The following is a 24,906-nucleotide window of genomic DNA, read 5'->3' on the forward strand; positions in this document are numbered from 1 at the left end:
TGTCGTTCCTTGTCTATTAGTTGTGAACTGATGGAGACGGAATTTTGACGTGATTAACGTATGTTCTTAGGGATGTAAAATTTCCGGAAAATTAATTTTTTCCAGAAAATTTTCGGTAATTGTCCGGAAAAATTGGAAAATCTGAAAATTCAAAAATAATTAGTTTTTTACATTTTTGTACTATTAACTTGAAGGTATTTAGGCAGGTGAGGTTAATTTTGAAAATAAAATATTTTTACTTGAAATTTCTTGACAATTCTAGTTTTTAATATTTTAAAGTCAAACGGTGCGTGGTACCAAAAAAGTGTATAGAAGGTAAAAGTTGTATCCCATCGAGGTGCATTCGTGGTAAATTTCAGACCTCTAACCTGAAACGTTCCTGAGATATTGAGCAAAAACTGCAAAAAACGAGAGTCAACTTGACGCCTTCTAGCGGCTAAACGGGACAACATAATCGTGTCCGCTCAACGTCACGTGATAGCCCCGTTCATTAGCTTTCTTTTGTTATACGGTGTGTTTATACAGGGTGTTTCAAATAGGCGAATTATAGACGATTTTCTGGAAAAGTGCTCCAAAATTTCGCTCAAATTGGGAATATCTGCTTTGGAGGATGGTGCTCAAAGTAAGGCTGTTAGAGCAAAAACAATTGAATATCGATACAAACATTTTACATCAAGCAGGCCTAGAATTTGACGTAGATTCCAAAAATCTAATAAAAAATTATAAGTTTGGTTTGTTGCTCAAATTTGGGACGCCCTGTATACTGATGAATCATCTAGGAATAAAGCAATGCAAATATTTACAAAATTCATATTTGGTATTTTTTTCATAAAATGAAAATTAAACAAGTACAGGGATGTTAAAAATTCATTGAATCACCCTATAAACTACTCCATTGTATGGTCAATAACTCGGTTATTTTGACAATTATAGGGTGGTTCAATATACCAATTTGTAGCCCTTGAAATGGATATTTTCCGACTCGAAAATTACTACTTTTACGCTAACACCATTTAATAATTCATAATTTTGGTTGTTTGGCGTTTGTTGACAGTTCCTTCAAACTTTTCCCGTTGTAACTTAAATTTTTCGATTAGGTTATTATTTTGTGTCAGTTGTATTTGTGTTTTTCATATTTTGATATTTTTGATAACCGAAAATGTCTAAACAGTACAATGAGGGCAAACAGCGGCTGATATGTTTTATGTGACATACAGAGAGTTGCTGCTTACCTTACTTTGCAGGTCTTTACCATCAAGAAAATAACACACACAGTTCAGAATCACTACCAACACTAGCCTGCACAATTCAAGTAAAATATTAAACAACACTGATTTATTAATTTTTCCGCTCTTTATATTTTGCTTTTTACCAGCTTAACCACACTCTTGTAAGTCTTGTCAAATCGGTAAACAACTGAGACACTGTCAATGTCAATTGTCAATGAATATTGTACCATCGTACTCCTTAATGACACACTTCTTGTACAACACTGTATATTGTTTACAAACAATAAACTGACACTGACACTTAACCTCGTTATCTGACAACTTCGACTTCACTACAACCATCAACTCAACAACTAACTAACCAGGCCTGGTTCAGCTGCTTATATAGGCTTCCATGGTTTCTAGAAAGTTCCCAAATATTCATGAAATTGACTCTCTCTCTCACACTCATTAAGCTATAACATAAATCTCTCTCTATATAAGCAACGGAGCCAGGATTTTCTAGAACACAGACAAAAGAATGTAGAACGTGAACAAAGCAACGTAACATACAGGGGTAACAACAAATAACTAAAGAAATCCTAACTAATAATCAAAAGTTCGCTTCGCAACACTGCCCCCCTCCTAGAGTTGATCGTCCCGATCATCAACTTCACCAGCTTTGAGTGGTCGGTAAGGTGCAAGTCGATCCAGGTGAACTATTTTCATTTTCGCCCGATGTCCTCGCTGTATTCTGTAGACGACGTCGTTCAGACGCTTTATAACGTCGTAGGGTCCCTCCCATGACCTCTGTAGCTTCGGTGACTTTCCTTTCTTTCGAGCAGGATTGTATAACCAGACCTGATCACCGGCTTGGAATCCGCTGCTGTTGGCCCTTTTGTCATATCTTGTCTTTAGTCGGTCGCTTGCAAATTTCAACTTCTGCCGGACTTCCTCATGGATCACGTGCAAGCGTTGCGCCAATTTTTCTGAATAGCTATCACAAGAGGCTGGGGGTTCTTCCGGTCGTCCAAAAAGAAGATCCATTGGCAAACGAAGCTCCCTTCCAAAGACAACACTAGCTGGTGTTTTGCCAGTGGAATCATGTACTGCCGATCGATAAGCCATCAGGAACAACGGAATGTGCTGATCCCAATCTGTCTGATTGTTATCGACGACTGTCCTTAGGTAGTTGTCTAGTGTCCGGTTGAAACGTTCCACCATTCCGTCTGACTGTGGGTGTAATGGAGTAGTTCTGGTTTTCTTAATTCCCAATCGGTCACACACTTCCGTGAATACTGCCGATTCGAAATTACGCCCTTGATCCGAATGCAGCTCCCTCGGTACTCCAAATCTGCAGAAGAAGTTGTCAACCAGAACTTCTGCTACAGTAGCGGCTTCCTGGTTTGGTATTGCGTACACTTCTGGCCATTTACTGAAGTAGTCCATTGCAACCAAGACATAGCGATTTCCGGAATTAGTTTTGGGAAAAGGTCCAGCTACATCAACGGCAATCCTCTCAAACGGAGCTCCGACATTATACTGCTTCATACATCCTCGGCTCCGAGTTTTGGGACCCTTGCTACTGAAACAGTCTGCGCAACGCCGACACCAATCTTCTACATCTGAGCGGCTTTGTAGCCAATAGAACCTTTCCCTAACTTTATTTAACGTTTTGTTGATGCCAAAGTGCCCTCCACCAATTCCACTATGGGCTTCTTTCAGTACGTCACTAACTCGGTTTCTTGGCAGAACTACCTGTAGTCGTTCTTCTTTCCCATCCGGACTTTCCCATTTTCTTTTTAGTAAATCTCCATCAATAATAAGGGACTCCCATAATGCCCAATATCCCTTTAATGTTGAAGACTTAGCGGAAATCTCCTCCCAATTTGGTCTTTCTCCACGCTCTTTCCAGTTAATTATCTGTCCTAAATCGGGGTCTTCTCGTTGATCGGCAGCCAAGTTTTCCCGATCCCATGCGATGTCATTTTTCAGAGCGATCCTTCGACAAGGCTTTCCAAATTCAGCTATCTCCAGGCGTTTACAGTGATTGCAACCTTCCACACAAGGTCTTCGTGACACTGCGTCCGCGTTTCCGTGCAAACGTCCCTTTCTGTGTTCAATCTGGAAGTCATATTCTTGAAGTCTTTGCAACCATCGAGCTATTTGTCCTTCTGGATTTTTGAATTGAAATAGCCATTTCAGAGAGGCATGGTCCGTCCTTAGTCTGAATCGTTGTCCGTACAGGTATTTGTGAAACTGCTCGACTGTTTTCACTACGGCTAACAGCTCCTTCCTGGTTACGCAATAATTTCTCTCTGGCTTTGATAGTGATTTGCTGAAATAGGCGATCACTCGTTCTTCACCATCTTGGATTTGAGATAAAACTCCGCCTAAACCAATATTACTAGCATCTGCGTCCACAATAAACTCTTCCCCAGGTCGTGGAAAAGCCAAAACTGGTGGAGAACAAAGGGTTACTTTCAGTTCTTCCATGGCTTCCTGACATGTTGTAGTCCATTCGAAGGGCTGGTTATTCTCCGTCAATTTGTGTAGGGGTCTGGCTATATCAGCAAATCCACGAACAAACCTTCTGTAATAGGAACACAATCCCAGAAAACTTCTTAATTCATGCTTGTCTTTCGGAACAGGCCAATTTTTTACAGCTTCAGTTTTCTTCGGGTCGGTTTTTACTCCTTTTGACGATATAACATGTCCCAAGTATTCGACTTCTTCTTGGAAAAAGCTGCACTTCTTCGGATTTAATTTCAGGTTTGCCCCTCTGAACTTCTTGAAGATTTCTTCAACGTTTTGCAGGTGTTCTTCAAATGTTTTGCCCATAATAATTATGTCGTCTAAATAAACAAGACAGGTTTTCCAAGTCAATCCTCGTAGAACAGTTTCCATTAATCTTTCGAAGGTTGCCGGAGCATTGCAAAGTCCAAAAGGCATGACGTTAAAATGCCACAAGTCATTTCCAGTTGAGAAGGCAGTTTTCTCTTTGTCCCGTTGATCCATCTCCACTTGCCAGTATCCACTTTTTAGATCCAAGGTGGAAAACCACTTTGCGTTAGCCAGAGTGTCTATGGTGTCATCTATTCTGGGCAAGGGATAACTGTCTTTCTTAGTAACTTCATTTAGTCTTCTATAGTCCACGCAGAATCTTGTCGACCCATCTTTCTTAGTAACAAGTACCACAGGAGAACTCCAAGGGCTGGTGGATGGCTCAATGACGCTGCGATCCGCCATGTCCTGTATAAGATTTTCCACTTCTGCCTGCTTAGCCAATGGGAGTCGTCTGGGTCTTTGCTTAATGGGCAAATAATCCCCTGTTTCAATTTTATGCCTCACTAAATGAGTTCGTCCCAAATCCGTTTCATTTAAGGCGAACACGTCCTTGTAGTCGTGAAGCAAACGGCCAAAAGTCTGTTGTTCTTGATCAGTCAAAATTGAGCTCGTCTTTTTCATTAAGTGCACCAAACACTCAGGAAGGTCACTGTCGGGGTTTGGTTTTGTTTCGTGCGACTCCTTAGTCACCATAAGTACTGGTTCGGATTTGGCTATTAAATCGCCTTTTTTTAATCTTTGACCACATTCTTTCAAATTGGCGACTTTTACGTATGCTTGGCCGTTTTTCTGCTGGACTAGGGTGCGGGCTACAAGAACTCCCTTCTTCACGGCATCATCTTCCTCTTCATAACTTGGTTCTATCAGCTGAAGTTTGCTCAATTCCGTTTTCCTATCCAAATTAACTTTAACGATGGTCTCTGATCTTGCAGGTAAGTTGACATCTTCTTGCAACGTGACTTTCCTCACACGCATATCTTGTTCGGGTGTCATCATAACAATCTCGTCTTGTCCAGTCTTGATCATTCTATTCTCCAAATCCAGCTGGAACTTGTGTTGCTCCATAAGATCTAAGCCCATTAAGACGTCATCAGTTATGTTGGCCACAAAAACGGTATGGTTGAAGACATGCCGCCCAAGCTTCACTTCAGCTTCATGGATCCCCAGAACAGGCATTGACTCACCAGCGGCAGTTTCCAATATAAACTTTGTACCAGTGTCGCTAATCCTGCAGTGTTTCACTATGTCCGGCCTTACGATAGTATGACAAGAACCGGTATCAACAACCATTTGGCAATCCCGGCCGCAAATCTTACCGGTCACTATTAAGCTGGTGTTTTCGTGCTGAAGACGGGCTACTTTAATTATGGTTGGTGGGGCTTGACAGTGTTGCGTAGCCAGCTTTTGCCCCGGAAAACTGGCTACACTTCGTTTTCCTGGTTCTGCATTCTTCTAGGTTTGCGGCACTGCGATTGAATGTGCCCCTTTTCTCCACAGTTCCAGCATTCCAATGACCGAGTAAACGTGGTGGTTTGAGCGTTTCGGTTGTTCTGGCTTCTTCTATTTAACGCTCCCATTAGTTCTTTTCGAAATGTCTCCAGCTGACGATTCAAGTCTGACTGAGTGATTGTGTGATCTGAATTGGAAGATCGGTTTCTCGGTTCCGGTGTAAGGCTTCTGACTTGACGCACTCGAGTATGTCCTCGTGATACTTGCTTGACCGCCTCAAACTCCAAAGCGTAGGCAAGAGCATCATGCAATGTTTGGCATCTCGCTAATCGTATTGCTTGCTCTGTGTCACAATCTTTAAGACCTCGTACAAAAGCCCGTACTGCCATTCGCTCTCTAATGTCTTGAGAGGCCGTTGGATAGGCCAGACAAACTAATCGAGCAATGTCGGCTTCATACTGTTGAAGTGTTTCCGTGCTTCTTTGGGTCCTACTAGACAACTGAGCTTCGTATACTTGTTCTAGGTGCTTATTTCCAAATCTCATCTCCAAATGTTGGATTAAGTCGTCGTAGTTTTTGTACTGGCTCTCGTCCAAAGTCTGCAAAACCTCCAGTGCTTCTTCTCGAAGTGACAAAACCAAGGCAGTGGCTTTGTCACTTGATGTCCAATTGTTGGCCTCTGCGGCAGCCTCAAACTGTTTTTTGTAAACCTGCCATGAGGTCTTACCGTCGAAAACTGGTGGCTTAATATTTGAGCAGACACTAGAACTGGCGACTACGGTTGGCTTTGAAGACTTTTCCTGTAGTTTGTCAAATTCCTCTCGCAAGGTCTGAACGGTCTCCTCCATACCGCTTATCCTCTCATTTACCTTTTCTTCCAAAATTTCCATCCTGTTGTCCATTTCTCCTTTAATTTCATTTATTACTCGGTCTAATTTTTCATCTTGTTGTTGAAACTGGTCTTTAATTTGGTCTTGGCTCGCTTTCATTTCTTCGAACTTTTGGTCTTGGCTTGCTTTCATTGCTTGAATCATCTCCATAAGTTGTTTCATTCCTTCATCCATTTTGGCGCTTTGTTGTCGTGTACTCACAGGCATTCAACACACCTTCTGCTTTTGTCGGTTTATTCTGTCTTCCTCTGGATCTCTTCTTCGATTCTCCTATCCCACTTCTGACACCAAATGTACCGTCGTACTCCTTAATGACACACTTCTTGTACAACACTGTATATTGTTTACAAACAATAAACTGACACTGACACTTAACCTCGTTATCTGACAACTTCGACTTCACTACAACCATCAACTCAACAACTAACTAACCAGGCCTGGTTCAGCTGCTTATATAGGCTTCCATGGTTTCTAGAAAGTTCCCAAATATTCATGAAATTGACTCTCTCTCTCACACTCATTAAGCTATAACATAAATCTCTCTCTATATAAGCAACGGAGCCAGGATTTTCTAGAACACAGACAAAAGAATGTAGAACGTGAACAAAGCAACGTAACATACAGGGGTAACAACAAATAACTAAAGAAATCCTAACTAATAATCAAAAGTTCGCTTCGCAACAATATGTTTCTGTCCTTTGCTAACCTTTAAAACAAACTGATGTCATGTTGCCGAATGCTCTCGTAAAAAAGTTATTGATAGACAAAACAACTTTCTTGCACTGACACGAACCAATACTGGGGGCGGTTGCTTCATCTATTGATAGAAAAAAAACAAAAATAGTTTTTTTAAAATGCTCTATACCCGAACTTTACAATATGTCTGGCTTAACAAAAACGAAATTTTTTAAATCACCGGGAATCTGTAACGTTCAAGCTGGCAACCGCGAAATACCAATAAAAACCTTTGGAACTAATCTTAAGAAATGAGTGAATTTCGATCTGACGTCACCATTGATTGCGTCACTGCCACTTCGGCTGCGATAGAGAGTAAATAGAAGTTTTCAATTTCATCTAATCAAATGGGCTCGTTCGACTTAGAAACGATACGCGTAAATCCAAAGCGATGCGATTTTATCAAGTAGACACGTGATAGTCCCTGTCATTCGTATACAACCATCACGTGGTAAAATGAGTTAATTCCGTGAATCGAACAAGGATCTATGGCGATGACTGTTTGATCAGCTTTGTACCATCGTTCGGTGCTAAAAGTAGGCAGTTAGCAAAGCATAATAATGACAAGAATAAACTAATAAACCAATGGATTTAATGAAACGCATAACAAACAAACAAAAATGGTTTTGCTCACAAATGACAGAACACTTGCGCTCTAATGACAGGCAATTCACAGCCTACTTCACGTTTTTTTTTTGGGTTTTGCTTGTTACAGATTTTAAGTATTCTTTGTCCCAGAAGTGACAGTGACGACATTAACTGTGACGTCATATTAAAATTTAGTGGTTTTGTTGATCCAGACATATTTTGAAAGTGCCGTGGTAGTGCATTTTTAAAAAACTATGTGTATTTGCGAATAAAACAAAAAGCTGAGCATAAACATAAATGAACCTTTTTAACCTAACCTAACTTTTGCACTAGACTACAGATGCTTTTATGGTGGTTAAATAGGTTGGTGAACGCACAAAACAAATACCACCATCCGAAGGACTCTCGATCGGTTCATTTATTAGTCTGACAGATGGTTTTGGACGTTGACAGTTGACTCACAGTCGCGCTGCTGCCAAGGCACCATAACTATTGCTTGACAGCCAATGTTGTGTGCTTAAAAAATGGCAACGCCGTGGTCAGCCAAATGCTGGAAAATTGTGGACGCATAGAGTTTATTATGAAACAAATAATGTTTTCCATTAGGAATTTTAGTGCAAAACTATCAAATGTTATGAAAATACACTACTTTTGCACTATACCCATACTTGCCAATGCCATAAATTAGCCAAAATCAAGTAATAACTTTTACATAATTATAGAGTAAACGAAGTTTAAACTATTTTCATGTTTTTAACTTAAAATAACCTAACTTTTGCAGTAGATTACAGATGCATTCAACCACCGCCCTCTGTACAAGAAAGCCTAGAATGTCACTTTTAATGGCGGCGTTAGCGGTTTTCGTTTTGTACACAAACCTATGCAGATGCAGTAGAAAATATGTATTTTTTTTATTTTTTCGTGTAGTTGATTAGAAGTTGTGAGTGAAAAATCAAAGAACGCTTCATTCCTGATCCAGATATGTATAGATATGGCTTTTTATACCCAATAAAGTCCAGCCAAACCAATTTTGGTTAGAACCCTTTGTCCTGGAAAGTACAACAAACTAATGTGAAAAACTGCTCAATCAAAGAAAATTTGGAAATCCTTGAAGCTAGGTAAGCAAAACTGGTAAATGTGTTTTATATTATTACCAAGACCTTTCTTTTAAAATGTAAATGTGCCAATGGAACTTCTAAAAGCTGTCCTGTTTCATCAGAGTAAACCTTTGTTGCCCTCAAAATGCAGGCAGCCTCAAAATGTAACTCACATACCTATGTATGTAAGAGGCAATAAGTTTACTGAATGAGAAAGCATATTGTACTTACCACTGAGTATTTTGTTGGAGTAAAATCATTCCAGTTCAAAGCTTTCAACCACTGTTGGGTTCGAGCAGGGTCTTTTGGAAAGTAAAAGACTGACACTTTTGGGCCTTTCACCAAATTGCTTTTACAATTTGGCAAACAACAAGTGGACAGCATATTGTAGAGGCAATAGAATTTAAGTTAAAAAACCAACAACATATTATAGAACAATGAAGGAACAATAACAATAGTGATAACACAATAAAATGAACACAAACTACACTTTCACTAAAACAATAAACATATGAACAACAATATATAATAGTAAACAAAAATTACTTTGGCAAGTAATCCCAAGTCTTTTAAACCTTCACTTTAAACCTTAAAAATTAATTTAATCATGGAAAAACTCAATTTCCACAATACAAACAAATGCAAACTGTCAACCACTATTTCGGCCATATTGGAATTTTTGGCATGCACCTTCTTGGCTTTCTTGTACAGAGGGCGGTGATTCAACAGATTACCACTTTTATTTGATCACCCGGTGTAGGAGTAATATAAAATAAAACAGAATAATCGAGCAAGGTCAAAAATGAACCGCTGTAATATGCATAATTAAATCCTATTTTATTGTTTATTTTCATTTTTTTTTAATGATATTAATAACCGATCTTTGTACTTTGCATGTGTAGGATTTAAATATATTACATATTGCAACCAACTGATTTTAAATAAGTCTCAGTATATGTGGTTTGTTACTTTTTTTGTAAACATTATATTAGTTTATTTGTGTAATCGATTAATTTATGATAATCTTCGCCAATAATAAGCATAAAAAATGTAAATGTTCATCAGAATTGCTCAATATTAATTATTGTGAGGTGTACCAAGTTAATTATGCAAGCAGTGGACGTTCTAAGTGCCATCATAAATGACAACATCAGCGACGTTGTCAAGTTTATATAAAATCTTTGATATTTCACCAAACATTCCGTTTTTTTTTGTTTTTCTGTGCGTTGGGATTTTGTTAGAGAGTATCAATTACATAAAATAAAGAAAATAAATATATAACACCAGCTGGATATCCCACTTCAATTTGTTACACTGCATTATGACAACAATGCAATGCAACTCTGACGTCATCCTAGTTTAGTGTGATTTTTCGTATACTTCCATCCAGTAGATTTTTCGTTTGAAATTTTCTCTGCCCGGTCCTGTTAAAGTTAAGACCAATTTATTAAATTCATCCATGCCGACATTGACCCCGAAATGATAAAAACAAATGATTTCGCGTGCCGTCATTTCCAGCCAATAAAACAATCCGATGCTAAAATACAAACCAATCTATAGGGTAGGTTCGATTTCTCATCATCCACGAAGCGTTTGCGTGCATCAATATCGTCTTTTTTGCTCCGAATTGTTGTCATAGTTTTACTATTAACGGGAAATATCAATAGAAAAGTCGCTCTACTATGACGTGGCTGAATTTACACTGTAATTTAGACTTTAGAAATTTGAGCGAGTGTTCTAGCTTTCTATTAAAAACGATAAAGGAACGGATTTTTTTTTCTAAACAAAATGTAGTGATGAGAATTACCGGTAATGTAAATATTCTACTTTACCAGGAAAATTTGACTGATAAATTTACAAATACTGTGTTTCTGACAGTTCAAATTTTGACACCGCTTTTCTCCCTGACTGTATCAAATTTTGTAGTCTTTTTCAAGGTTGTTGGAAAGAAAATTTAATGAGGATTTCAAAAATGTGTTCAAAACGGTTATTTTTTCACTCCAAGTGGGTTTTACAGGCAATTTTGTCCCTGACTGTCCTTTCAAACTGTGTTTCTGGCAGTTGCAACTTTGATACCGCTTTTCTCTCTGACTGTAGGAAATTTTATAGTATTTTTCCAGGTTATTGGATAGGAAATTTAATGAGGATTCCAAAAATGTGCTTAAAACAGTCATTTTCTTACTCCAAGTGGGTTTTTCGAGCGATTTTGTCCCTAACTGTTCTCTCAAACTGTGTATCTGACAGTTCAAACTTTGATACCGCTTTTCTTCCCATCTGTTCCAAATTTTGTAATGTTTTTTTGGGTTATTGGATAGGAAATTTAATGAGGATTTAAAAAATGTGGTTAAAACAGTAATTTTTTTACTCCAAGTGAGTTTTACGAGCGATTTTGTCCCTGACTGTTCTTTTAAACTGTGTTTCTGACAGTTCAAACTTTGATATCGCTTCTCTTCCCGTCTGTACCAAATTTTGTAATGTTTTTCCGGGTTATTGGATAGGAAATTTAATGAGGATTCCAAAAATGTGGTTAAAACAGTCATTTTTTTACTCCATGTGGGTTTTACGAGCGATTTTGTCCCTGACTGTTCTTTTAAACTGTGTTTCTGACAGTTCAAACTTTGATATCGCTTTTCTTGCCGTCTGTACCAAATTTTGTAATGTTTTTCCGGGTTATTGGATAGGAAATTTAATGAGGATTCCAAAAATGTGGTTAAAACAGTCATTTTCTGACTACAAGTGGGTTTTACAAGCAAATTTTGTCCCTGACAATTCTTTCAAACTGTGTTTCTGACAGTTCAAACTTTGACACCGCTTTTCTTCCCATCTGTACCAAATTTTGAAATGTTTTTTCGAGTTATTGGATAGGAAATTTAATGAGGATTTCAAAAATGCGGTTAAAACTGTCATTTTCTTACTGCAAGTGGGTTTTACGAGCGATTTTGTCCCTGACTGTTCTTTCAAACTGGGTTTCTGGCAGTTTAAACTTTTATACCGCTTTTCTCCTTGACTGTACCAAATTTATTGTGTTTTTTCAGGTTATTGGATAGAAAATTTAATGAGGGTTCCAAAAATGTGGTTAAAACAGTAATTTTTTTACTCCAAGCGGGTTTTACAAGCGATTTTGTCCCTGACTGTTCTTTCAAACTGTGTTTCTGACAGTTCAAACTGTGGTACCGCTTTTCTTCCTGTCTGTACCAAATTGTGTAACGTTTTTCCGGGTTATTGGATAGGAAATTTAATGAGGATTTCAAAAATGTGGTTAAAACAGTCATTTTCTTACTCTAAGTACGTTTTACGAGCGATTTTGTCCTTGACTGTTCTTTCAAACTGTGTTTCTGACAGTTCAAACTTTGATACCGCTTATCTTCCCATCTGTACCAAATTTTGTAATGTTTTTTCGGGTTACTGAATAGGAAATTTAATGAGGATTCCAAAAATGTGGTTAAAACAGTCATTTTTTTACTCCAAGTGGGTTTTACAAGCGATTTTGTCTCTGACTGTTCTTTCAAACTGTGTTTCTGGCAGTTTAAACTTTTATACCGCTTTTCTCCGTGACTGTACCAAATTTTATAGTGTTTTTCCAGATTGTTTTAAAGGAAATTTAATGAGGATTTCAATAATGTGCCTGAAACAGTCATTTTCTGACTACAAGTGGGTTTTACAAGCAATTTTGTCCCTGACTGTTCTTTCAAACTGTGTTTCTGACAGTTCAAACTTTGATACTGCTTTTCTCCTTGACTGTACCAAATTTTGTAGTGTTTTTCACTTTTTCAGATTATTGGAAAGGAAACTTGATGAGGATTCCAAAAATGTGCTTCAAACTGTCATTTTCTGACTCCAAGTGAGTTCAACAGGCAATTTTGTCCCTGATTATCAAACTGTGGGGTTTAGAAGTATTTCTGACAGTTATTTTGTTTGACAGTGGTCACGTGACTGCCTAGTTAAATTATCTTGATTGATTAAGTAATTAAATTGTAACTAATGTTAGTACAATTCCGGTAACACTGTGTGAGTTGACCAATTTTCAGGTTTACTACTATTTTCTGAAGACCACTCTGTATAAACCTATATCGAATTTGCATCTAGTAATATTAATATGACTTTGGTGCCAGACTATTTTAATCAAACTTAATCACTAAATTGATGGACACAAACAGATTCAATAATTAAGATTACTACATACAGATACAGATGTAAAAAAAATGAATTTGATGTTTTTGGTGTTTTTTGTTTTCCATTTATCCATTTACAATGTGGTGAATCTTTTTCATTAGATTTATTAAAAATATATCATTTACTTGGATGCATGACAATTGTTAATAAGTGCTTTATAACCAGATACCTACAATGTCAAAATGTTGATTTCAAATTGTGTTTGAATTTAGAAACAAAACTAAGAGAAAAAATGTCAAATTAACAAAATGTTAATATAAGGGATTTCCTGGGGAATTCTCTATAAGACTAGTAAATATAACGTTTTAGCCTTAATGTCTCAAATATTTAGAGAAACTTTTACCAAAACTTGTTTTTTGCCTTTCAAACAAACACACAGTTAGTTACAGTTTACTTTCGGTCAAACGTGACAGTTAAAATTGTAGGCATATAGGCAATTTGTCAGAACTTTACTCTTCTTTTGAAAAGTTTAGGCAATTAGCCTATATTATTTAGATAAAGGTCAAGGTTAATTAATACACCAAGATCAGTAGAACACAGAATAATAATGACTTTTAGTTTTATATTAAGTTACGGACAAATTGCAAATTGCAAGTCATCTCAAACTTATTATCAAAGACTAAACCTAACCCAACTCTATAATCTTACTTTAACTTAACACGTTGGGTATTAGCCCATTCTATTATTCATACATAGCCAGCACAGTAATTTCTAAACATTCTTCTACTCTTCTTTTAAAAATTTGGTGCAGTTTGCCAGCACAATCATTTCAACACATTCTTCTACTTTTTACCGAGAAATTTTAGGGAATTAGCCAGCGCAATCAATTCAACACATTCTTCCGCTCTTCTTTTGAATACTGTAAGCAATTTTATAATAACTGTTTATCTAAGAGTAAAGTAGACGTTTTTTGCTAAAATCAAAATTAACGAAGTTAAGGGGGTGGTCAAAATTCAACCAATCACCCTGCGCAGGGTGTCTCATTATAAACGGCCATCCCTTAGTTTTTTTTGTTTATGATTTTAGAATAAAAACGTTAAAACAAAAGTTGTAGAATTTGTTCTAAAGATTTGAACGGAAATTACTTGAATTATACAGGATGTCTTTAACTTATGTTTTTTTAATGGAACACCCTGTATATTATTCAACTGTTGAATAGAGCACGTCGAGACCATTTCAACGTATGTATGGTTTGTTGGATTTATCTGTAATACTTTTCTCAAAAAAATGAGAAAAAGCAAATCTTTCAAACCACCCTGATATAATTCAAAATGCCATTACAAATGAAGTGAATAGAATGAACAGAAATCATGCAGGCTGGATTAAAAAAAGGATAAAATAAGTAAAAAAAGGATATAGACTCTGCATTGAATTGAATGGTGGTCATTTCCAGCGTTTACGGTCTTACCAAAATTAGTTTTTAATTTGTTATATTGTGATAATAGTGACACTTTTTTTGGGACATCCTGTATAATCTAAGTAAGTTGCGTTCAAATCTTTAGAACAAATTCTACAACTTTCCTATAAACATTTTTTTCTAAAATCATAAAAAAAAAGTTAAAGGGGGGGCCATTTATATTGAGACACCCTGTACATGATATCAGTCAACCATTTATTAGATTAGACTGACAGTTTGTCACATGATCATTCTTTTGCACATGACAGTAATATCACGTGGTTAGTGTCGTTTGACCGATCGATGGATTTTTGAGATGTTATTCTCAAGGCGCTCTTTGCAATAACATAATTTTCGTGATTTCTATGAAATTCCAAGACTGAATCATAACGTATGCTACGTCATCGTAATCAGAAAAGTAGGCTCTATTCAAATATGCCAAAATTCAATATGGCGTCCATAAGAAAAATAAAAGTTGCTGATGGTAACTAAAAAACGAAACGTCGAATATCAAAAATGAGAATGTCTCGTTGTAGAGGAGGAAAAGTGTCTTTTGTTTTCAGTTATCTTATCAAATAAATTAGTAAAAAATAAAAACTAATTAATTTCCAAAAATTCGTTTTTTTTTCGGATATCTCCGGAAGTACTAATAATTTTTAAATTTTTAAAGAGGCATTTTAATTGACTCCTAATAGCAAGACGTAGAATGGTTCCAAAGTAACAATTTTGCAGACTAGAACAACACCGGAATCGATCTTGGCAAGTTTTGAGACGCGTCATTTATGCAGACTACACATTGTATTTCTTCTTATCTCTTCTTCTATCTTACCCAAGATCTCCATGGTGAGACTCGCGAAACGTGCACCCTGTATTACTGTTGAGTCTTCAAAAAATCATAATTCATCCACTGATTTATCAAAGATTAGTTTCAATTGAGAGAATTCACTGACCATGTGATGATACCAACTGAATTATTATCGAATTATCGCACGCCGAAAGCCGTTTCGATAATCACGATATCGTGGAGACACTTATAGATAATGAGTGACGCACCTTCAATATTGTACCTGTTTTTGTGTTTTGTTCCAGTTCGTTCGGAATATTCGTTTCATACATATGTTTCGTGTACTATTTACATACTCGGGTTAGATATCGTGCGTGGCATCGAAAACGGGGATCGGCGACTAATTTACCTGATCTTGCTGCAATAATGCTCGTGGTAGGTTGATAAAGTGAATTTTCTGGATATTCGATGATTAAACAAGTGCAGTAAGTATTTCTGTGATTATTTTAATCAATGGCGGTTTGTGGGTTAGTAATATAGGACGCTAATTAATCCCCTAGTGTCCTACATTGCTGACCTAATAACCAAGCATATAAATCAAAATCAAAAGCGGTGTAACATATACTAAAATACTCAATACCGTCTAACTTTGTATTGTGTTGGAGTATTGACAACCAATCAGGACATTTACCATTGACGTCAAAATTTTTAAACCAATGAAACGCAAGACAGAAACTGTAAATTCAATTTTATTTGTAAATACTTTTCAGTATTCTACTAAGTTTTTTTTTAGAGTAATCGATATTGTTTAATTACGTATACATATATCAAGAGAATGAAACACATAATTTGACAGAACTACTCCCTGCGTTCAAGAATTAGGACCCACAGGACGTATTCTAGAAACGTGGGAAATAAATAATCAAAAGAAAGACCTGTAGAATGTGACAGGAACCCGCCATTGTCAGCTTCTTCTGTCACATTCTACCAACAATTCTCTTGAGAATACCGTTCCCTGCTTTCCAGAAATAGGTCCCAGGATGTAAAAAATGGCCGCGTTCATAAACCAATCGATTTCCGATGAATGGCGTTAGACAAAAACATCGATTGCTAGTAGCAGCTGTCAGTTATTTTATTGAATTATAAATATTAATAAATATTCATTTTATTCTTTGGTTTGCCGTTTGGACAAATGGAAAAGGTCATTTTAAACTAATTATATAGTTAATTAATAATTACTTTTAGTTAATAAAGTCTTGAAAAACGAGACCGACAGTGACAGATCAACAAATCTCAGTCGAGAAATCGTTTTTTAAATTCAATGGAAAAAATGGCGTTCGATTCGTATTTTTCGATTGGTAATCGATATATTTTAGTTTTATTAAGTTCATAAATGACTATTCCTGTAACTTTGTTACCTTAAGGAGGAAAATTCTGGGTAAAATGAGGTTAGAAGCCTTTAAGGCCATTGATTAACTGCCCTTAATTTCAGATTTTTCACTCCTAAAGAAATTTTTTGAAAAATGTTTGAATTTTGATTGACGTGCATAAGTCGCCATATTGATTTTTTCCTGTAACTCTGTTAGCTTAAGGAGAAAAATTCTGGGAAAAATGAGGTTAGAAGCCTTTAAGACCACTGACTAATTGCCCTTAATTTTAAAATAGTCACTTCTGTATGCAATTTTTAAAAAATGTTTCAAGTTTGGTTAAAAGTCTTATCAACGTGCATAAGTAGCCATATTAATTTTGCCCTGTAACTCTGTTATCTTAAGGAGAAAAATTCTGGGAAAAATGAGGTTAGAAGCCTTTAAGACCACTGACTAATTGCCCTTAATTTTAATATAGTCACTCCTGTAGGTAATTTATGAACATCTTAGTTTAATAGCTGATTATGAATATCTATTTAATAACTGACCTCTGAACATCTTAGTTTAATATAAGTTAGTGATTTTGTTTAGGTTGTAGCCAAAAATAAGAAGAAAAAATGGCGTCCAATCACTGAGTTATATTTTTTACGCCATTTTTTTTCTTTGGTTAGGTTGTGTGTTTTGGAGCCATTTTTTTTAGTCATTCAAAAGAAGAAAAAATCACTTGATTAAATTTTTGGCGCCATTTCTTAGATTAATTTGTTTTTTTTTTGGTTAAATTTGATTATTTGGCGCCATTTTGTCACTAATTGAAAAGAAGTAGAAATAACTCTAAAATCTTGGGTTATATTTCTGTCGCCACGTTTTCCTTTTAGGTTAGATTAGTGCTTTTTTAGTTAGGTTGTGTTTTGATTCCTTATTTTCATTAATTTAAAAGAAAAAAATGGGGAAAAACAATTGGGTATATTTTTACCTTTTTTTTTTCTTTTTGGGATTGTTTATTGTTTTTTGTTAAATTTTTTTAGTAATAAAGTATAAGAAAAAATAGCTCCAAATAACGAAAACTTATACCAAAATATTTTAGTGCTTTTGTGTGGTTGTGTTTTTGGTGCCATTTCTTCAGTAATTAACAAGAAGAAGAGTTGTGTATGTTGGTTTTCCCTGACATGCAAATGACATTCACGTCAGTCATATTCACGTCATAAAACATTATTTCCATTCAACAAAAAATGTTGCTGACTAATTACGTTGAAGTAACGTTTCATTTATATTATTTTTTTCGTTACATTACAAGCTATTACTATGCAACGTTACTTATGAAACTTTAACCGTAATGTAAATTTGAGGGTTTAATAGCCTCTCACTAATGTTTCTGTCAGTATGAATTGTAACTATTTTACAACATTATTCAGGCCGTTTAAGAAACGTTACTACAACCTTATAGTTTTGCGTCATAGCCTAAAAAAATGGATTTTTGCTATATTTTAACTAGTGATAACATTTTAATTGGATAAACAAGTTTTGTGTGTTTTGGAATGTCAAAACCATTAGCGTCAATCCCAGTCTTAGTGCTGATTGGTCAAAAAAAGCTACTTTCAGCTTGAGGGTTTTTCTTGGCCAATGACAAACTAGTTGATCATACATTACATTTGAAACGACAAACATGAAACATTTTGAAACGTTTTTGTTACGATTCTATTATAACGTTCCTGATGTGTTTCTACTACAACTTTATATTTGATCAAAATCAAAATGTCAAATTTACGTTAGCGTAGGTTACATTTTCTAAACATCTACAAAGTTACCAGTAAATATCCGAATTGAATTAAAAATAGATACGCTCGGATTTAAATTATTTAAATAAAACAGACCTTTATACTGGGATTTACAGAAAGTCAAGGTGCGTCAGCATTTTGATGTACAGTTTGTTTAAAAATTCGCTCAATTTACTTCTTAGCAAACAACTTACGTGTTACTTGACTCATCTAAATGCAATTTTAAACTTTAGTTTTCAGATTGGAAGTTTTGTTTTTACTCACTTTTTAAGTAAAGAAGTACAAGTGTTGGAAATGTTTATAAAGTGAGTAAGCTTGACATTAAAAGCAAATCGTTATCGGAGAATAACGGTCATGGTTAATTCTAGTGGTTTAGGCTTTGAAGTTGACCTTATAAAAGTCAAAACGTAAAGGGAAACACTGAAATATTATCGGTTTTACCATAGCAATTTTTTTTTCGAAAAAGTGATATAAAAACCGCAGTGTTGTGCTAAATAGTGCTGTAATTAGTTTTCTTGTAGCGGTTTTTTTTTGTAAAATATTGATTATTTCATATCAGTACATACAGTGTGTGTTTGTTAAACCATCAACACTTTGCCAGCTTATGATAAAAAATATTCTTGTAATTTTGTGTTTTGCTTAATATTATGAGTGCAGTAGAGACAAGACAACAGTGAAAATAAGCATAAATAATTAAATTTTGAAACTTTCTGACATTCAGTCAGTTTTTGAGTTTTAAGGTTTGATTTTTCAGGAATTATTATAAATCAATTTTAGTAGTCCGTCACTGATTTTTTTCTGTTAAAAACAGTAATTGCTCAAAATCCTAACAAAAGTGTCTTTAAAAGCACCTTTAAAACTAATTACTGTTGAAATACAGTCATGCTTTTTTGTCCTACATACCAAAAAATATACAGTGTGGAACAGCCAAATGGAATAAATTCGATAACGAATAAATGAGAGCGTGTTGGGAAAAAAAAAAAAAAAAAATTATGACGTCGCAACGACAAAATAGACATTTCTTTTTATTAAGACAAACGAGTTAAAAATTAGAAGAACAATAATAATAACAACTCATTTTGGTCAGGTTCAAGCCAATACGAAGGTTACGTCATAATCTTAGTTTTTAGTTATATGAAACAGGGGCACTACAAAGTTTTGACATCCTGTAGTTATGTTTGTTCTTATCAAACCTTAAGTTACAATTTGAGTAGTTTGTAGTTGTATTCTAGAAACTTTTTCAAATAAGTTGCTATAGCTGTAGCTTTCTGCATTTTGGCATTGGTATTCATAATTCTTCTACATTTGAAGTAACTTAAGTTACTGAAGTTGCTTGAATACAGAAAAGTAGCTTAAATATTTAAGTAAAAAAAGTAAAGCTACTTTTAGTAGCTCAAGCTACATAGATTATTTAAGTTTTTTCATAATTCAAATAGTATACTTTAACACAATCAGATTAATAAGACATAACTATTTTAAAAGATACAATTCACACAACTATTAAGTTTCTGGCAGTTCGAACTGTTACACCGCTTTTCTCTTTGACTGTACCGAATTTTGTAGTATTTTTTCAGATTATTAGATAGGAAAATTAATGAGAATTCCAAAAATGTGCTTAAAAAAGCCATTTTCTCACTCCTAGTGGGTTTTACCAGTGATTGTGTGATTGACTGTTCTTTCCGACTGTGTTTCCGGTAGTTCAAATTTTGACACCGCTTTTCTCCCACACTCCTACCAAATTTTGTAGTGTTTTTTCAGGATATCAAATAGGAATTTTATTGAGAATTCTAAAAATTAGCTTAAAACAGCCATTTTCTTACTCCAAGTGGGTTTTAGAAGCGATTTTGTTCCTGACTGTCCTTTTAAACTCTGTTTCTGTCAGTTCCAACTTTGACACCGCTTTTTACTTTGGCTGTACCGAATTTTAAAGCGTTTTTTCAGGTGGTTGGATAGGAAATTTAATGAGAATTCCAAAAATGTGCTCAAAACTATCATTTTCTCACTCCAAGCGGGTTTTACCAGCGATTTTGTCTTTGACTGTTCTTTCAAACTGTCTTTATGACAGTTCAAATTTTGACACAGCTTTCCTCCCTGACTCTACTAAATTATGTAGTGTTTTTTTTTAGGTTATTGGGTAGGAAATTTAATGAGGATTCCAAAAATGTGCTTAAAACAGTTATTTTCTCACTCCAAGTGACTTTTACCAACGATTTTATCTTTGGTCTTTCCAACTGTGTTTCTGGTAGTTCAAATTTTGACACCGCTTTTCTCCCTGACTATACCTAATGTTGTAGTGTTTTTTCATGATATCAAATAGGAATTTTAATGAGAATTCTAAAAAATTGCGTAAAACAATCATTTTCTTACTCCAAGTGGGTTTTACAGGCGATTTTGTTCCTGACTGTCCTTTTAAACTCTGTTTCTGTCAGTTCCAACTTTGACACCGCTTTTCTCTTTGGCTGTACGGAATTTTGAAGCGGTTTTTCAGGTTGTTGGATAGGAAATTTGGGCAAGACTGCCATTTTCTCATTCCGAGTGGGTTTTACCAGCAATTTTGTCCTTGACTGTTTTTTCAAACTGTGTTCTGGCAGTTCTAAGTTTAACATCGCTTTTCTTCCTGACTGTACTAAATTTTGTACTGTTTTTTAGGTTATTGAATAGGAAATTTAATGAGGATTCCAAAAATGTACTTAAAACAGTAATTTTCTTACTCCAAGTGGGGTTTACAGCCGATTTTGTTTTTTCAAATTGTGTTTCTGGCAGTTCAAATTTTGACAGCGGTTTTGTCCCTAACTGTACTAAATCTTGTAGTGTGTTTTAGGTTGTTGAATAGCAAATTTAATGAGGATTCCAAAAATGTGCTTAAAAGTGTGCAGTAATTTTCTTACTCCAAGGGGGTTTTACAGGCGATTTTGTCCCTGACTGTTCTTTCAAATTGTGTTTCTGGCAGTTCAAACTTTCACACAGTATTTTGCTGACTGTACTAAATTTTGTAGTGTCTTACCAGGTTATTGAATAGGGAATTTAATGAAGATTCCAAAAATGTGCTTAAAACAGTCATTTTCTCACTCCAAGTGGGTTTTATACCCAATTTTATCCCTGACTATCTTTTCGAACTGTTTTTATGACAGTTCAAATTTTGACACAACTTTTCTCCCTGACTGTACTAAATTTTGTAGTGTTTTAACAGGTTATTGGATAGGAAATTTAATGAGGGTATCAAAAATGTGCTTAAAACAGTCATTTTCTCACTCCAAGTGGGTTTTATACCCAATTTTGTCCCTGACTATCCTTTTAAAGTCTTTATGACAGTTCAAATTTTGACACGGCTTTTCTCCCTGATTCTACGTGACTTTTATCAGCGATTTTATCTTTGACTGTTCTTTCTAACAACAAGCTTCCCTGGGTCACTCTGTATTATAGTATAATTTGTAACAAGTCACTTAAAAAGTAACTAGATTCACCAGACAAACCAACTAGTACAGCTTCAGTTACTTTGTAGCTTAACTGCTTTTTTCAGAAAGTAGTTATCCAAATTGTAGCTTTAATAGTAGAATTTCAACTTGTAGCTTTATTTCAGTAGCTTGCTCGACTCGATGTTGCCAAATTTCACTGTAGAATAGATATAATCAAATATACATCCGGGAACTATCGATTATTGAAAAAGTACAAATAAAAAAAATCGGAAAATTTGGTAAGTCACCAAGTCGTCCATCTGAAATATTCTCTACCAATTTGCTTATTTTAAATGAAACACCTTGTATATTATTACATTTTGGAGTTCTATGTTTAATTTAAGTCCTACTTCCTGTATAATGTCATATACCTAGTTGTATTCGTTTCTGAGATATTCAACATTTTATGTGAAATTTGACATTTACAAAAACGATTGTAATTGGCGCATTTTTGGTTTTTGTGTTTTGTCGTGTTATAAAATGTTGGTTCGGAGAGTGGGTGCAGAAAAACGTCTTGATGATACGGGGTGGTCAAATAATGAATTTTCAAAAGCGCAAAAAGTAAAGTTTTTTTTACGTTTAAGGCGCTGAGTTGCCAAATGATTTTTTTACAATCCAAACACGAATGTTTCCTTAATATTGTATTTTTTATTTGTACCGAGACTAAGGCCGGGATTACCTAACTTCATAGTCATAGTCGTAATCATAAACTTAATTTTTGTTCATTACAACACATAGTAAACAAGTAACCGGGCCGATTTGGTTTACTATGTGTTGTTAAGGATCAAAATTAAGTTTATGATTACGACTATGACTAAGAAGTTGGGTAAAAACGGCCTAACACAATAATTAGCTATTAACTACTCCAATAAATAACGACTATTTAAAATGTATATACACTTGCATAATATGGGATAAACCAAGATTCTTCACATTTTAAAAGCAGTTTTCAATCACAAGAAACACAGCAAACTTTACTAACTGGCAATTTGGCAACAATGCCTACAACTCTTTAAAAAATCGAGTTTAAGAAGGACACGTTTGTATCTCATCTGCGTTCGTTATAAAAGTTAAAATTGGAAAACTTTTGAAAAACTTTACTTTTTGCCCTTTTGAAAATCCATTTTTTTGACCACTCTGTATCATTTTTCTAGACGTTTTTCTGCACCCACTTTAGAACCAATACGTCTAATACGACAAATTGTTTTAAGCATTGGAAATGTCAATTTTCACATAAAAGGCTAAATATCTCAGAAACGGTGTGTTTCAGTTAAAGTAAGCGAGTTGGTGTCTACTTCCGGTACAACAGGAAGCGACCCCATCTAAAAAATATTGACCACCATATGAAAACAATTCAAATGCGTAATTTCGTCTGTGTCGTCTGCAAAGCATCAAGAATATATCCCTACTATTCGTTAGAGGGTAATTCAGAACATTTTTTAAATAAAAAGTAAATTTTGAGACATCTGGCTCTCTCTCTCCAATGGCGCTACAGCCCAAATTGAGCCTTGGCCTCCTCTATCTTCCGCCTCCAACACTGTCGGTCCAACGCCACTCTCCTCCAGGTTCTGACACCTATCAAGTTCTGTCACTCCATCCTCCCATCTTTTCCGTGGTCTCCCTTTTGGTCTTCTGCCCTGCATCCTACTATTGAGGGCACTTTTTGGTAGCCTGTTATCCGGCATTCTTACTACGTGGCCTGCCCATCGTAGCTTCTGTAGTCTGACGAATTCTGAGATAGGTGCCTCCTTGAAAAGTTGGTAGATTTCATGATTCTAATCTTCTTCTCTATATCTCATTTTCATTTAGTGGCCCGAAGATCCATCTTAGTATTCTTCTTTCAAACACCTCCAGTTTATTCTGTGAGTTCTTTGTCATGACCCATGTCTCGCATCCATAGCATAGTATCGGCCTGATGATGGTTTTGTATATCCTGATTTTTGATTTTCTGTGTATGATTTTGGAGCGGAATATATGGGACAGAGCGAAGTAGGCTTTGTTTGCCGATATTGTACCCCCGATTCCTCTGATCCTCTCGTGTTGAGTTCAACACCTAGATATGTAAAGCTCTGGACAGCATCCACGTTATCCTCTACTCTGGGGTAGTTTTCGTTTCCTCTTGTTCTTACCTGGGTTAGTGTTTTTGTCTTTTGTGTATTTATTTCGCCTCTCTCTTCAGTTGTGTGTATATTTCTGCCGCCTCTTCCGCTCTGCGGGTCATAATATTGATATCATCTGCGTAGGCGGCCAGTTGTACCGATTTGTTTGTTAATAAATTTGGAGAACGCACAACATCTGGCACCACTGCCAATTTTCTTCTTCTTGGTAAAAATATGTCAACTGTCATTCGACCAAATGGAGGAATACTTTCATGCAATACATGTGAAAGTCCCCCGGTCATTATAAATAAGAGCTTAGTAATCGTAACAAGGAAACGAAGAAATGGTTATTTTTCTAACAGATGCGGAAAGTGATACTTTCCTGCACGCGATTGTTGTTGACTCGAATGACGTTTGGGCAAGGTATTAAAAAAGTTTAATACTACAAAAAGTACATTTCCAAGCATTTTTAGATAAAACCTCTCTCTATATTCGGTTTAATTATTACTGGTGTAAGTTACAATACAATTTTGGTGTGATAACACTGTTTTAATAGTCCAATAATGTGTCAATAAACAGTGCGTAAACCACGTGCGTAATTTAGCTTTTAACGTGTGAGCTAATCACTTTATTAAGTGCACATCATTGTTAGTACAATTTTATCTTTTGGTTACTTCAATCTTAATCATTTTCATGAGTTTTTAATTACAAAAATTCCAAAAAAGGTGACGCTGACAAAAATGCGTATTTTTAAGTAATTTTTAAAATAGCTAATTGTCGTTAAAAAACAAATTTTTTTAAAATTCTGTTACACTACAGGTTAGTAAAATGAACAATTAATGACACCTGGACGTAATAATAGAAATGCACGTGTCCTGTTGTTTGGTTTAAAAGTCCAAGGTTACAACAATCATAATAATTGTGGAAGGGTGACAAAGCGGCTACTACAAACAAAATAGAGAAGTCAAAATCCTTTTAGTGATTTTTTTTTTGAGTGAATAACATTTTAAATTTCTTGTACGTCATTTTAACAGTATGAAGTG

The 24,906-nt window shown here is 35.4% G+C and overlaps 1 protein-coding gene across 3 annotated transcripts in view; it reads left to right on the forward strand.

Moving 5' to 3' along the window:
• Nucleotides 1-24,906, forward strand: part of ATP8B (ATPase phospholipid transporting 8B) — an 89,746-nt gene that overhangs the window by 21,975 nt on the left and 42,865 nt on the right. The window contains exon 1 of one of the 3 annotated variants that reach the window (XM_081996190.1): nucleotides 15,468-15,652. The exons of the other annotated variants lie outside the window; for them this stretch is intronic. The gene's annotated coding sequence lies outside the window, so the exon portion shown is untranslated. Of the gene's footprint in view, nucleotides 1-15,467; nucleotides 15,653-24,906 lie in introns of those variants that run through there. 3 annotated transcript variants of the gene reach the window in all.

The sequence above is a fragment of the Ips typographus genome, linkage group LG2, assembly GCF_016097725.1.
Source record: "Ips typographus isolate SLU linkage group LG2, UJ_Ityp_2.0, whole genome shotgun sequence".
NCBI classification, from domain to species: domain Eukaryota; kingdom Metazoa; phylum Arthropoda; class Insecta; order Coleoptera; family Curculionidae; genus Ips; species Ips typographus.